Raw genomic sequence first — 13,651 nt, forward strand, 5'->3', positions numbered from 1 at the left:
GGGGTAAAATGGTTTTTTCAGGCTAAGGGTAGTATTGTAATTACCCTAATTAATTATTTAATATGTTTATGGGGCAATTTGGGTAGAGGTGGCCGATATTGACCGTTTCAGCAAAATCTTGCTTCACCCAGGTTCGAGCCTTGGTTGAAGCAATAATTTAATTGATTTACTGTATTTAGTGAATTAGTTAAATTAATTAATATTTAATTTGCTGATTTAATTGAAGTAAAATCAGATTTTTGATAAAATAATAATAATAATAATAATAATAATAATAATAATAATAATAATAATAATAATAATAATAATAAAATAATGGGGAGTCCTAGTTTGACTAAGTCTCCACCTAACTCTCCTAATCCTAATCCTCCCATTCTCATGTCTGTCAATCTCATTCTCACGTTTTTCATCAGCAAAAGAACTGAAAATAATAGTTCTTCACTCTTGAATAACTTACAGACAAAAACTTAAACGAAAAGCTAAGCTAAAAATGAAAATCAACAACATTCTTCTCGACGGATTGGGTTTTGGATTTTGGTGGTGAGGAAGTGGTGTCGTGGGAATAGGCAGCATTGAAACAAGTGTTGAACGACATTAAGGTATGGTTTTTATTCTCTCTTGGACCCTTTCCCAAGTGACCCTTAAGGTTCATTTTAATCGCAATTGAAAATCTAAGGTTGTCCTCGTTGCATTTCCCCATCATTAGATCCTTTGAAAGATTTAAAGCATGCGTTGATATGTCTTCCGGTAGATAATTTTAGGTCTGGTTGTCATTATGTATTGAATGTGTATTTGGAAATTATGTAAGGAATGAAAGATGTATTCTGGAAAAGTATTTTTATGTTAATTGATTGAGCATGGGTATGCTGTAAATTAACTATGTTGCTGCCGTAAATTTGTGTGTTATAAATGTTGTGTTTTCATATATGTAAATTTTAAAATGTGATGTTCATATAGGGGTAATGTTGCTGGAAAAAATGTCACCCGAATTACTCCAAGAATCAACATTAAAACTTTAGAGAAAGATTGATTGAAAGAGACCAAATTTCCAGCTATGTTTGAAATTTGAAAAGTGAGCTATGTTTTAAAAAAATTCTAAAAATTGTGAGGTCATTGGGAATTAAACCCAAGACCTCACCAAATGCAAATTACATAAAAAGTTCATGAGAAAAATGAAAAGAAAATTAAATGTGGTGAGTGGGCATTGAACCCACAGCCTCTTGAATAGATGAGAGAGTTAGGAGAAAAATAAAATATGGTGAGTGGGGATTTAACCCACAACCTCTTGAATAGATGAGAGAGTTAGGAGAAATGTAAAAGAGAAAAATAAAATGAGGTGAGTGGGTAGTGAACCCACAACCTCTTGGATAAAGCTAAGGGAAAAATTAAGAGAAAAAGAATGAGTTTGTGGGGGATTGATCGCACAATCTATTTGCATTAAACGAGGAAGAGATGAGGGAAAAGAAAGAAAATATTATAGGGGTGATGGGGATCGACCTAGGTACCCCAAATCTAAAAATACAAGTACCAAGTTTAATATAATATTAAGTGTTGCTCAAGGGATCTAAAATCAGGTTCCGTTGCCCAATTCCATATTGACACATAAGTCGTACGTGAACAAATGTTTAGTGAATGCTGCCTCTAAGAGTCGAAATCAAGATCTTGGCATACCAACAAGATGCATAATTCTTGTACCACATAATATTGGGTAAGTATGAGTCACTTAGACGAATTATGAATGAAGCCTCATGGCTTGTACGTATGGATCCATAAGTCCAGCATATGTTTAACAGTAAGCGAGCCTATGATGGATGTAATGAAATGATGTGAACCTAGGAGGTTTATCTAAGAGTGTGAAACATACTAAAACGCAAAGTGCATTGGTACATAACGAAATGAACATTCACGTAAGGGGAGTGCAGAATGATGTAAAGTCAAATCTCAAGCATGCTCCAAAAGAAAGTGTTAAGAATGAATTCATAGTTAATAATATGTAAAGAAAAGAGTGACTACATGACTATAGGCTAGTGCAAGTGAGATAAGTTGCATCTACGCCTAAAATCAGTGTCACTTAATGAAATTTCTAAGAGAGTATATTTATACTAAACGATGAATAACCAAAGAAAGAGTTGCTACATGAGAATAGTATAGTACATGTGAGACAAGCTGTATCTACGCCTAGAATCAATGTACCTCAATGTAAACTCCACGAGAGCATATGTATGTTATACAATGAACAAATAATGAAAGGTGAGTAAAGATCAAATGAATAGATGTTAAGAGAGAATAGGGTGGAACCATAGTATGAGTCTAGTGCAAGTAAGACAAGTTGTAACTACGCCTATATAAGGTCACCAAAAGTACTCACCTTAGAGATTGATGAGTATTAAGAGACAAGTCTCAATCACACTCTACATGTAAGTGTAAGGACAATTCACACTGAATACGCAATGATGAGATGTGAAATCATCTAATGATATATGATGCCTCATGCTAGAAGCCAACTTCTATGATGTATGAAATGAATGTAATGAAACTTTATACTAAGTACCGATAGTCTAGCTATGAGTTGCAATTCCTTCTTTCGGGAAGGCAGAGGTTCATGTAATTCTCATGAGATGAGACTATCCATCCAGACGGGTATGAATCTCATTATATCTCCTAGTCTTTGAACCTATACTGCCAATATAGGGTCCTAACCGGGTTTGACTCCCTATATACGCTAGCATGTTTTGGTTAACTTAGGTCGGTGATTCCACCTCTTTTTGGTGTGGGGTTAAACACTGGATTTCATGATGCTCACATGATCTATGTCGGTTAAGGTTAAAGTTCCCAAATAAAGAATGAGGACAGCCTCAAGTAATGTACACAAAGAAATGAACGATACCAAAGGTGTTAGGATAGGATAATCAGGAGGTGAACTAGACTTAAGTAATGACACTAGGTCATTCTTGGTCATTGCACAGTGAACCCGATGAAAGTCTTAAGCTACATCCTAGGTATGAATAGTGTTTACACTAGCTTATCAAAGAATGAAAATAAAGTACGTATGAATGAATGAAGCAAACTCTGTGTTTGCTAAAGGAGGCTCCCTAGGTTACGTCCCATATGTTGAGCCCTAATTTTGGGAAGTCTTAATGTCAAGTCCATGATTTCAAGGTCTCATGGCATATGAAGGAATGATATAAACTATGTGATATGATATGTGCAATATGTTATGTGTTGTTTGCAAAATTATATGTGTGATGATGCATGTTACACTCATAGCATAACTTTTCCAATCCGATTTGGAAAGTCCATTGACTAAATTTTAACTCATATCGTTAGGAAAGAGCTCTTCTTAATCATGCATGTCCTTAGTTTGTGAGTCCATATACCCATACTTAGTACAAGTGTGTAGGAATCCCATACAACTCTCTACTTTTAGGTGCAGGTGAAGATGAATGCTAGAGCATTACGAGATACGCTGAAGTTATTTGGACGTGGAGCATTCATCCGTACTTGGTAGGACCTCTTCCTTTTGAGGTTTCCTATCTTTTATATTCTAGCTTTGATGTAGACATGAGCTAGTGGAGGATGTTCCACTAGCATTTCTTTCTCACTTGTTTCAGACATTGTATTGGTTCCATTTTGGCAAGTATACGTTTAATGCATTTATGAACTATTTCATTCATTTGAGTATCTTGGTATTATATGGTTGTTGTGAACGATTATGAAATTATGTAGATGATCTTATTCGAATATGATTTTTCCTATTATTAAGTCTAAGTATACTTCAACTAAACAAAAAGTTCAAATTTTTTGCTAAAATTTATCTAGATGATGTAACGATGACGTATGTAGGCTTGTCTGCTACCTCTGAGAGGTGAACGACGCCGGTTTCGGCTAGAATCTAGCCTCCGATCATGACAGAGACATTACTTGTATGATGTGCATGTTGATGTGTTTAGCGACCATAAAAGTCTTCAATATGTGTTTACACAAAAGAAGTTGAATCTTCTATAGAGAAAATGGTTAGAACTTTTGAAAGATTACGACATGGGTGTTCTTTACAACACTGGCAAGGTTAATGTGGTTGCGGATGATTTGAGTCATATGACTATGGGTAGTGTGTCACGTGTTGAACAAAAGAAAACAAACATGTGAAATATATTCATAGGTTGGATCGTTTAGGTGTGCGATTACAAGATTCTCCAAATGGTGGTTTTATTTTATGGTCCATCATAACTCTGACTCATCATTAGTGGTTGAGGTGAAGTATAAGAAATACCTTGATTCTCTATTGATAGAGTTGAACAAATCGATACTTAGTAAGCTCAATGAGTCATTCTCCTAAGATGGGGATGGTGTTCTTAGGTACCAAGGGGTATGTGTACCAGATGTTGAGGATTTGAGAAAGTGAATTCTAGAAGAAGCCCATGGTTCTTGTTATTCTATACATCGGGGTGCCACAAAAATGTATCATGACCTTAAAGAGGTCTATTGGTGGAATGGTTTAAAAAGGGACATAGCAGAGTTTGTTGCCAAGTGTCCAAATTCACAACAGGTTAAAGGTGAGCATCTTAAACTTGGTAATTTAACCCAAATAAAGGATGTTCCTGTATGGAAGTGGGAAGCCATAATTATGGATTTTTTGTTGGGTTACCACGAACCCATATACAAAATGATTCAATATGGGTTATTGTGATAGTTAACAAAATCTTTCAACTTTATTCCCGTTAAGTCTACTTATACCATCGAAGCTTATGCAAAAGTATACATTAATTATATTGTGAGTCTTTTTAGGATTCCTTTGTCAATTATTTCGGATTTAGGTGCCCAATTCGCTTCTCGTTTTTGGAAATATTTCCAAAAGGGTTTAGGTACACAAGTGAAAGTTATTACAACCTTTCATCCTCACACGAATGGTCTATCACAGCGTACCATTTATACCCTTGAATACATGTTAAGAGCCTGTGTTATTCATTTCAAGGGAAACAGGGATGATCACTTACCTTTGATTGAGTTCTCCTACAACAATAGTTACCATTCGAGCATCTCCATGAAACTTTTTGAAGCTCTTTATGGTAGAAGATGTAGGTCTCCGGTTGGATGGAGGTTGGTGATTCCTCACTCCTTGGTCCCAAGCATATCTATGACGCTATAGAGAAAGTTCAAATCATAAGAGATTGATTGAAGACATCATATAGTCAGCAAAAGTCTTATGACGACAATAGAAGAAGAGACCTTGAGTTTGAAATTAGTGATCATGTCTATCTGAAGATTTCATCTATCAAAGGGGTGATGAGATTCTATAGAAAGGGCACGTTAAGTCCCCGTATGTTGGTCCTTATGAAGTTTTGCAATGGGTTGGAAAAGTGGCCTATGAGCTAAAACTACCTAATCAACTAGCTTCAGTTCATACGGTGTTTCATGTATCTATTCTCAAGAAATGGATAGGCGACCCGGTGTCCATTCTGCCTATTGAAGGTTTAGGGGTGGATGATAACCTCTCCTATGAAGAGGTTCCGGTTGATATCCTAGATCTCCAAGTCAATAAGTTGAGGAACAAAGAGGTCGCCTCCAAAAAAGTTCTATGGAGGAACAATCTTGTTGAGCGTGCAACATGGGAGGCTAAAGCCGACATGCATTCCCGCTACCCTCATCTTTTTACTCCTTGAGGTTAGACATTAATTTTAATAAAGTAATTTATGAATAAATATGAAATTGACTTTCTTTATAAATATATGCATGTTTTGGTAAATGTTTTACCAGTTTGAGTTTTTAGAAAATGTCTTTATACTCTATTCTTCCACTTATATGAAATGTGTATGCATGTGTCTTCTTGAAATTTTGTTGTTTTGTTGTTGTCTTGAAAAGAATAATAGAATGGTAACTCTTTGGGGTATTTTGAGAACATGTTAATAATGATGAGTTAGATCCTATGAGATGTTACTCATTATGATTTTATGTTGTTGTTTGTTGGGCTGCCAGTATTGAGTCTATCCAAACCCTCCAAAAGATTTTAGTGTCATTCGGGAATGAATGTTCCTAAGGGGTGGATAATGTAACACTCCAGAAGTTTCGTTACTTAGACTAGAGCTTATACTATTTAATAATAGTAAAAATGATGTTTCCAGACCTATATTAATGTAATAAAATCATTAAGAAAAGGCTAGAACCAAAACGATAGAGAAAGATCCTCACGTCTGGAAACTAGCTAGATTGAACTAGTTGACATACCTATGTTTTTTGAAGGTTTGGGAACGCCAAATGAAGTCCAAAATTTGTAAAAAGACTTTAAATACGTAATATATAGTACAGAGCGTCCAAACATCCGGTAACGACACTCCAAGGACCATTCGAAGGGTCCTTAAGGAGGACCGCAACATGGGAAGGCAGGCAGCCAAAGCAGCCTGCGAGCAGGCAGATTTTGAGGGTCTGCTGCGTGACGCACAGCCCACACGAGGCCTACTGCCTCGAGAATATTTCAAAAGTAATAATTTCTTGTCAGTCGGGCGAAGCGGATCAGAAAGGAGGCTCACCTCCTCTACCAAAAAATTTAGAAAAAAAGAATTGGAATTGGCCCCGCGACTCACAACCACTTCCCATATTCGTTAAAGTCACATTTTAGGTAATTTAACTTCATAAAAAGACACATTTAAGTGAAGGGTCATTTGCGTATTATGTGAGACAACTTTATAGTGATTTTAGGTTAGATTTAGACCAATTTTACACACTTCAAATCAGATCAAACGAATTCCTCCCATCTCTCTCAAGAACGCTCTCTTTTTCAAACTCCATTGAAGAACAAGAAAAGTTTAAGGAAGAAGACAGACTTGAAGTTTTTCAATCCAAATTCATGGATTATTCTTCAATAAGGTAGGGGTTTTTAACTCTTGGGATTCCTTTCCCCAATAGGTCCTTTCAAAGGTGGTTTTCAAGAATTAACTCCTAGGGTTTTTACTCTTTTAAGCGGGTTTTCTTCCGAACTCTAGATTTATGATTAGTGATGAAATATAGTGATTTTATATGGTTAATTAATTATGGATTGTTGGGTATATGACTTGTAATGTTTGAATTTCGTGTGAAGCATGTTCCTTCTATAAATGATGGTCTCAATTGGGTTATATCTACTACTTGATAACATGTAAATGTTGGAATTGGAACTATGACTTGAATGAACTCTTAAATAACCCTTTCCATTATCGTTAACTACGAATTGGTCTTGTATATGACTTGAAGGGTTGGTATTGGTTATATTATTGAGTATTTCACTATGTTGTTGGATGATTGTTATGTATTGAACATAAACCCTTGATAAAGGTTCTTGGAAGCAAAAGGTAAGTATTCTAAAGTTTTGGTTACTCTATGATGTTGATGTTAGCCTATAAATGGTTTTACAATGCTATTGAAGTATGTATGATGATGCTATGTATATATGTTGGGCTATGAGTATTGTTGAATGTGAGATTATGATAATGATATGATAATGCAAGTGATGATGTTATCTTGTATGCCTTACACACTATGATTATAATATGTTCATCTCACAAAGGAAGGGTTACGATGAAAGGAAATTTTCATCTAACCTAAAGAGCTTATGATCATGTTTATACAAGGAGTTAAGTTTCTATGACTTATGAAAAGACGGCATCTAACCTAAAGAGCTTATGATTATGTTTATACAAGGAGTTAAGCTTCTATGACTTATGATAAGATTTATGAAGAAATGCTTACTTAAAGGTAATTCAGAAAGCGACTTAAGCTTAGCACCAATGTACTAGATATGAGAGGTTTCCTTCCCTCGGTGAAAAGTAGGTTCACAACAACTCTCATGAGACAGAGGCTGCCACGTAATGTGGAACTACGGGTCTTTAATATATCTCCTAGTTCTTGAACTAAGTTTCCACCATAGGGTACTAGATATTTTATCCACCTAGAAAGCCATTTCATGTTTGGTTCTACTTTGGCTAGTAGACCACCTTCTTTGGTGTGGGGTTTCATGAGACCTGATTCCATGTTTAGCTCACATGGTCTAATGTGTGTTAAGGCGATTGTTCCCTCAAGTAAAATGAAAGACAAATAAATGAATATTAACTAGGGTGACTTGAGGAGTTTACTTACTATAGGTAGGGGTAAGGGACTCTACCTAGACATTGCACAAGTTGACTCTAATGGAAATCCTAGGAGATTGTTCTTATGTAATAAGATGATTTGAAATGTACAATGCTTATGATATCTGATGTTACTCTTGTATGATGTTGGATATGTTGATGAACATGTTATTGGTCTATAATGTTTATTTGTGGTGTTGGCTACTCATAATATATGTTGTATGAAGCAAACCTTACTTATGGTCTCCTATCTTGTTTACTTGGTTATGTGGGGTTATGGGGCTTCACATGATCATTGCACTTGTAGGCTTTTGATGACATCATTGGTAAGTTTTTTTCATGTTAAGTTGATGTGCACTATTAAATATGAAATGTTGATATTACTTTATGATATTAAGTCTTTGACTATGACCATACTTTGTGTTGATTGTGATCCTTATCTTGTATATGCTCTATTGTATGTGCAATATAGGTTTTCAAATGACTTAGCATGATTCCAAAGAAATGGCACTTTTCATGCATGTCCATAAATGTTATGTACATATACCCATACGTAGTACATGTGGCGTACTAACCCCTTACTTTATATTACTACAAATGTAGGGTCTGGTCATTGAAGATTATAAGGTCCATTGAAGAAACTTGGAACTCTTACTCCAAGGGGTCGTAGGTCTCATGTTCGAGGATGCTCACTACATCATTTTAGGCCTATGGCCACAATTATTTGAGACTACACTTGTGAAGTGTTGCCTAAAGTAGTTTTGGGAACGCTTTTAAAGCTTAGCCAAAATTTTTAACTTTTTGCTACGATAATTTTTGCAACACTTTAAAAGTGTACTCTTTAATGGTATAAAGTACACTTTATAAGTGTTGTTAAAATATGATATAATTGGCAACACCTATATACATATATGGTCATACTTCTAAAATTTCCTACTTTTATAATTGATAAAACAACACTTTATAAGTGTTTCCTTAAAAATTTTCACTAAAATATTATATTCCCTCCAATATTTTTAACACTCCCTCCCATTTTTATTGGCAAAAAAAAATTAAAGATAAATAAATGATAAAACATTTTTGACTTCACTTTCCTCTTTCAGTACTTCACTTTTCCTTCAGCTTTCCATTTGACATTTCAATACGCATGTTTCTGAAGAACTGAGGTGAAATGAGGTGAAGATAGCTAAGGAACTGGTTCTTTTATCTGATACAATCTGAAGAGTCGAAGAACTGAGCTGAAGAGTTGAAGTCTTCGAAGAATTGGTATATCAAGTTGTCTTCTCCAAAGAACGATTCCTTGAAGAATAAGAACCATTCTCTTTGCTGAAACGTATTTCGTCAAGTGGTAGTTCTAAAACAGTTTTCTTGTTAGCTGAAGTGTTTGATTTTTCATTTTGTGTATAGAAGAAATGAATAATGTTGGGTTGTTGACATGATGATGAACTGAATCTCATTCGTCTCTCCGTCACACTTTTCTCTCAACTGTCTTTCTGAAGAACACGATTTCAAAGAGATTTTGTTGGATTTGGGTTTAACAGGTAAGAAATTTCATTTTGAAAGTCTAAATTTTAACTATAGGGTTTTGATATTCTTGTGTTTTTATACAATTTTGGGGAGTGTGACTTGTATTTTAGTTTCATCATTTTATTTTTTGGAGGGTAGCTTGTATATTAACATCCCTATATAAACGTCTTTTTCACTGTTAGGTACTGAAAAAAAGTTGGGATGTATTTGAGCAAAAACATTTCGAGCAACTGAAGAAAATAGTTAATATATATATATATATATATATAGATAGATAGATAGATAGATAGATAGATAGATAGATAGAGAAAGAGAGAGAAACACATTCACGGCAGGGAGAGTCAAGTGACGATAAGAGTATGACATTTTCTAACTCATTTCACAGATCAGTTTTCCCAATTTTTGTTCGAGTCTGAGATTCAGCCTGAAATTCTCATCCGTTGTTAGTGTTTAAGTTTCTTGGTGAAGATCGTTTCCCTGCACTTCCCTCGTTCCAGTTTACTGCCTGAAGAAAGGTAATGTTGTTTTCCTCATAGTTTCCGGTGCATAACTCTACCCTCCACTTACTCCACTTGTGTGATTATGTTGTGTATGTTGTTGTATCCCCTGACCTTACTCGTGGGGTTACACTAGTTTTTTGTTCTTGTTGCTGTAATAATAGTAGTGCACATAGTTGAATATCACAATCCTCTCATTGAAGAGAACCATCATGTTTTGATGTTTTGTGTTACGACATGAGTAATATATCACAATCTACACATTGAGACGATCTCTTTTCTTTTATTACATATAAAACATCAGTCTATCTTCTGGTGGGTGTTGTTAGTTCGAAAACAAATATTTTCCCCCTGCTTAGCCACAAATGATTCGGTAAATAGGTGACTCTATGGTCCTTCCATTGGTATTCATGTTAATTTCTGCAGATGCAGAAGAATTTCCTTATTTTTATTGTGATTGCTGGTACTGTTGTTTGTTCATGTTTAAGATCTTTCTTGCTATACTAGGTAGATTTTGAAATCTGTTATACTGCTGCTTGTTTTCTTGGTTAATAGCTATGTTTATGATGTAATCACCGAATTGATTAGCTTCTCAAAATGTATGCATTATCTATATTTGAATTGTCGCCATAATCATATGCATCTTCTCTATCTTTTCAATTAAACTCCATGGTACCCTCCACTCTCGTTGAATCATGTTCTTGACAGTTAGAGATTTAGTATCTAAAATGACATTGGTGATCCCACACCTCTTGCAGTAAATTAGTTCTTTCAAAATTGCTGTGATTTCAGCTTCCATGTTTGTCATGTTACCTATGCTTTGTGTTTCTGCATATAGTAGATCTCCTTGGCTTCCTATTACAAAAAATCCATAAGGTATCTCTTTTGGGTTGCCTTTGCTAGTGCCATCCGTTTTACACTTTACCCAACCTTCCCCTGGTGTAGACAACTTTACGATGTGATTGTAAAGATTTGGTTTATACTACTGAAGTAAATCAAACATCCCTTACCAATGGTAAGGAATAGCTCGTAACCATGGATATTTGGCTCTTATGAAGTGAGAAGAGCACTCCTTGGCAAAGAGGGAGGGAATTCAAGGTAAAAATCCCAGCCAAATTAACCTGACAGAATAAACATGACATAGTTGACATATCATTCATTTGTAATGTTGCAGTAAAAACTTCGTCATACTTGTGCTCCCCTAACTTTCTAGATATCTCTTTTGTTGGATCTGGAAGTGTCTCAATCTTTTCATGTAGCAATTATCCATTATTCATGTGGTTGAGTGGATTTGTTGATTGGGAATTTTCTCCAGAAACTGCAAGACCAAGCAACTGTCTCTGACTATCAGCAAAATCTCCGCTCAATGTCTATGTGATTGCCGATGCTGAATTGATGGCATCTCTATGAGAAATTGCCAATGGTAAATGCACAGACTCAAATTGTTGTTATGCAGTAATTGTGTGGTCAGCAATGCCTTTCTTAAATGTTAAATTCACTTGCTCAAATATTTCCTTGCATGACATCTCAAAGGCAGGGGTCACTGAGACTTCCATAGTATATTTCAGTATTTCTTGTAGAATTTTCTTTGTAGAGATTTGGAATTGCTCTTGGATTTGTCTAGCTACGGTAGCTTCAAGTTTGGATTTTAATGCTTTCTCTAGTTGTTTTACTGCCTTATCACGAACATTTTTCTGTACCATAACATTAAGACAATTTGATTGGTTTCTGCTTTGCAATCTTTTAAGTTTGTTGCTTCTTTAAATGTCTAGTGATGCTTGTCCTCTACCATCAATATTATGTGCGTTAAACTTGTATACAGGTAATATGTATTTATACTTTTAAATATGCATTACCTTCTACCAATCAATTGGAATCATGAGGCTTAAGTATTATATTTGAATCTGCTAGGCAAGCTACCCAAATTTTGTTGGTTTACTTACTACAGGGAAAGATATCAAAGAGATTCAAACAAAGCGAGAAGAATGAATCAATGAACAATATTAAAGAAAAAAGGTTTGAATGCAAACAAATCACAAAGTCCATTGAAGAATCTGGATGTTGATATGTAATACCGATCAAGTGCTGAATTGGCCAACAAATTCAAGATTAAGAGAGAACAGCTTCCAAATGAACGCAATGATAAATTTAAGAAAGAGCAGGCACCAATACCACATAAAAGAAAGAATTATGAGGGTTTCGTTCCACAACAAGGAAAGACTAAATTACTTGGGCACAAATAAGTTATTCAATTGTCTTCAAGGGAATAGCTTAGAACCTCACATATGATTGCATGGAATAGACAAACTAAATAGAGGTTAGTTCAGTCTGAAGAGTCCATTCAAGATAAAGGAATTAAACTTCTTGTGAACTCTAGGTTCCAAACGTCATTGAAGGAAGGTGTTACTGCTTCAGTACAGGTGACTGGAACAACACTAGGTAATGGAATGGTACAACATGATATTAAGGATCTACTGAACTTCAATCATGTGAAGAGGAAGTTGGTTCGACCAGCCACCAGTATTGGTCAGTTTCTGGATAAGGAACAGCAAGGTGATGGAGTGGTACATAACGAACTTGATATTTTTGATGTACCAAATTGCAAGCAGGTAAAGAGGAAGTCGATCATACCTGCTAGTACTATTGATCATTTTCTAAAAAATCAAGGGATAAGCCTGGATGATGAAACTAAACGTGATAACCAGACAACAGTTAATGTGGAATTTATGCATACTCCTATTATTAATGAACACAACAAAGGATTGGATGATCTTGTGGATCAGGAAGAACTTGATGGAGATGAATGTGATGCCGAAGAGGAAATTAACATTGATTGTAATATAAAAGGTATGTCTTAAACCTTGTAAGATTTCGTACTCGTTATGAAAGAAATATCGTATTTCCTGTCTATTACATCAATCTAGAAATATCAAAGCCAAAAAATAAGTTCGAGGACAAACAACATGTAAGGATATTCACTCAAGAAATTTGGAAGAAAGAAAGGAGGTGACATTTGATAAAGGACAAGCCGTGGGACCAACTAATAAGACTGTGTCACAATTAAGCAACTTTATAGGAACCATTGCAAGGAATCCTAGACTCATCATCTTGATGTACACTATTTGGCATGTAGTGTCAAATGATACTAAAAAGCGCATGTGGGAATATATCAATGTAAGAACAATCACTCGTCAAATTGCATATTTTATTATTTATTTTTTACTTACTGAAGCTAAATATATTTTATTTTGGATAGTGCAAATGTCAAATTCCAGTATGAGGAAAGAAGTGGGTGATGACTGTCTTCGTGATGCTTGGAGGCGACATAAAAAAAATCAAAAAGAATTTTTTATAAATCTAGTACCATTGAGGAGATTCTAGAAAAATGTCCTGATGGCATTCCAGAGAATCAATTCCACTAGTTTATCGGGTATTGGAAACACCCAACTGTTCAAGTAAGGATAGAATATTGCATTTCTACTCATCGACATATTTTTTATCATATCTATTTTTTTAATTATTAATTCAATT

The 13,651-nt window shown here is 35.1% G+C and overlaps 1 long non-coding RNA gene across 2 annotated transcripts; it reads left to right on the forward strand.

The window, feature by feature from the left end:
• The first annotated feature begins 9,164 nt into the window (after positions 1 to 9,164).
• LOC107008913 lies at positions 9,165 to 13,643 on the forward strand. Of its 2 annotated transcripts, XR_001455314.2 has the most exons (4): positions 9,165 to 9,637; positions 9,806 to 11,543; positions 12,069 to 13,294; positions 13,377 to 13,643. It is a non-coding gene; the product is annotated as an uncharacterized LOC107008913 (long non-coding RNA). The 2 variants fall into 2 exon arrangements; XR_001455313.2 differs by having other exon boundaries at positions 9,169 to 11,543; positions 13,377 to 13,639.
• The last annotated feature ends 8 nt before the right edge of the window (positions 13,644 to 13,651 follow it).

Source organism: Solanum pennellii, chromosome 2, assembly GCF_001406875.1.
Source record: "Solanum pennellii chromosome 2, SPENNV200".
In the NCBI taxonomy this organism is placed as follows: Eukaryota; Viridiplantae; Streptophyta; class Magnoliopsida; order Solanales; family Solanaceae; genus Solanum; species Solanum pennellii.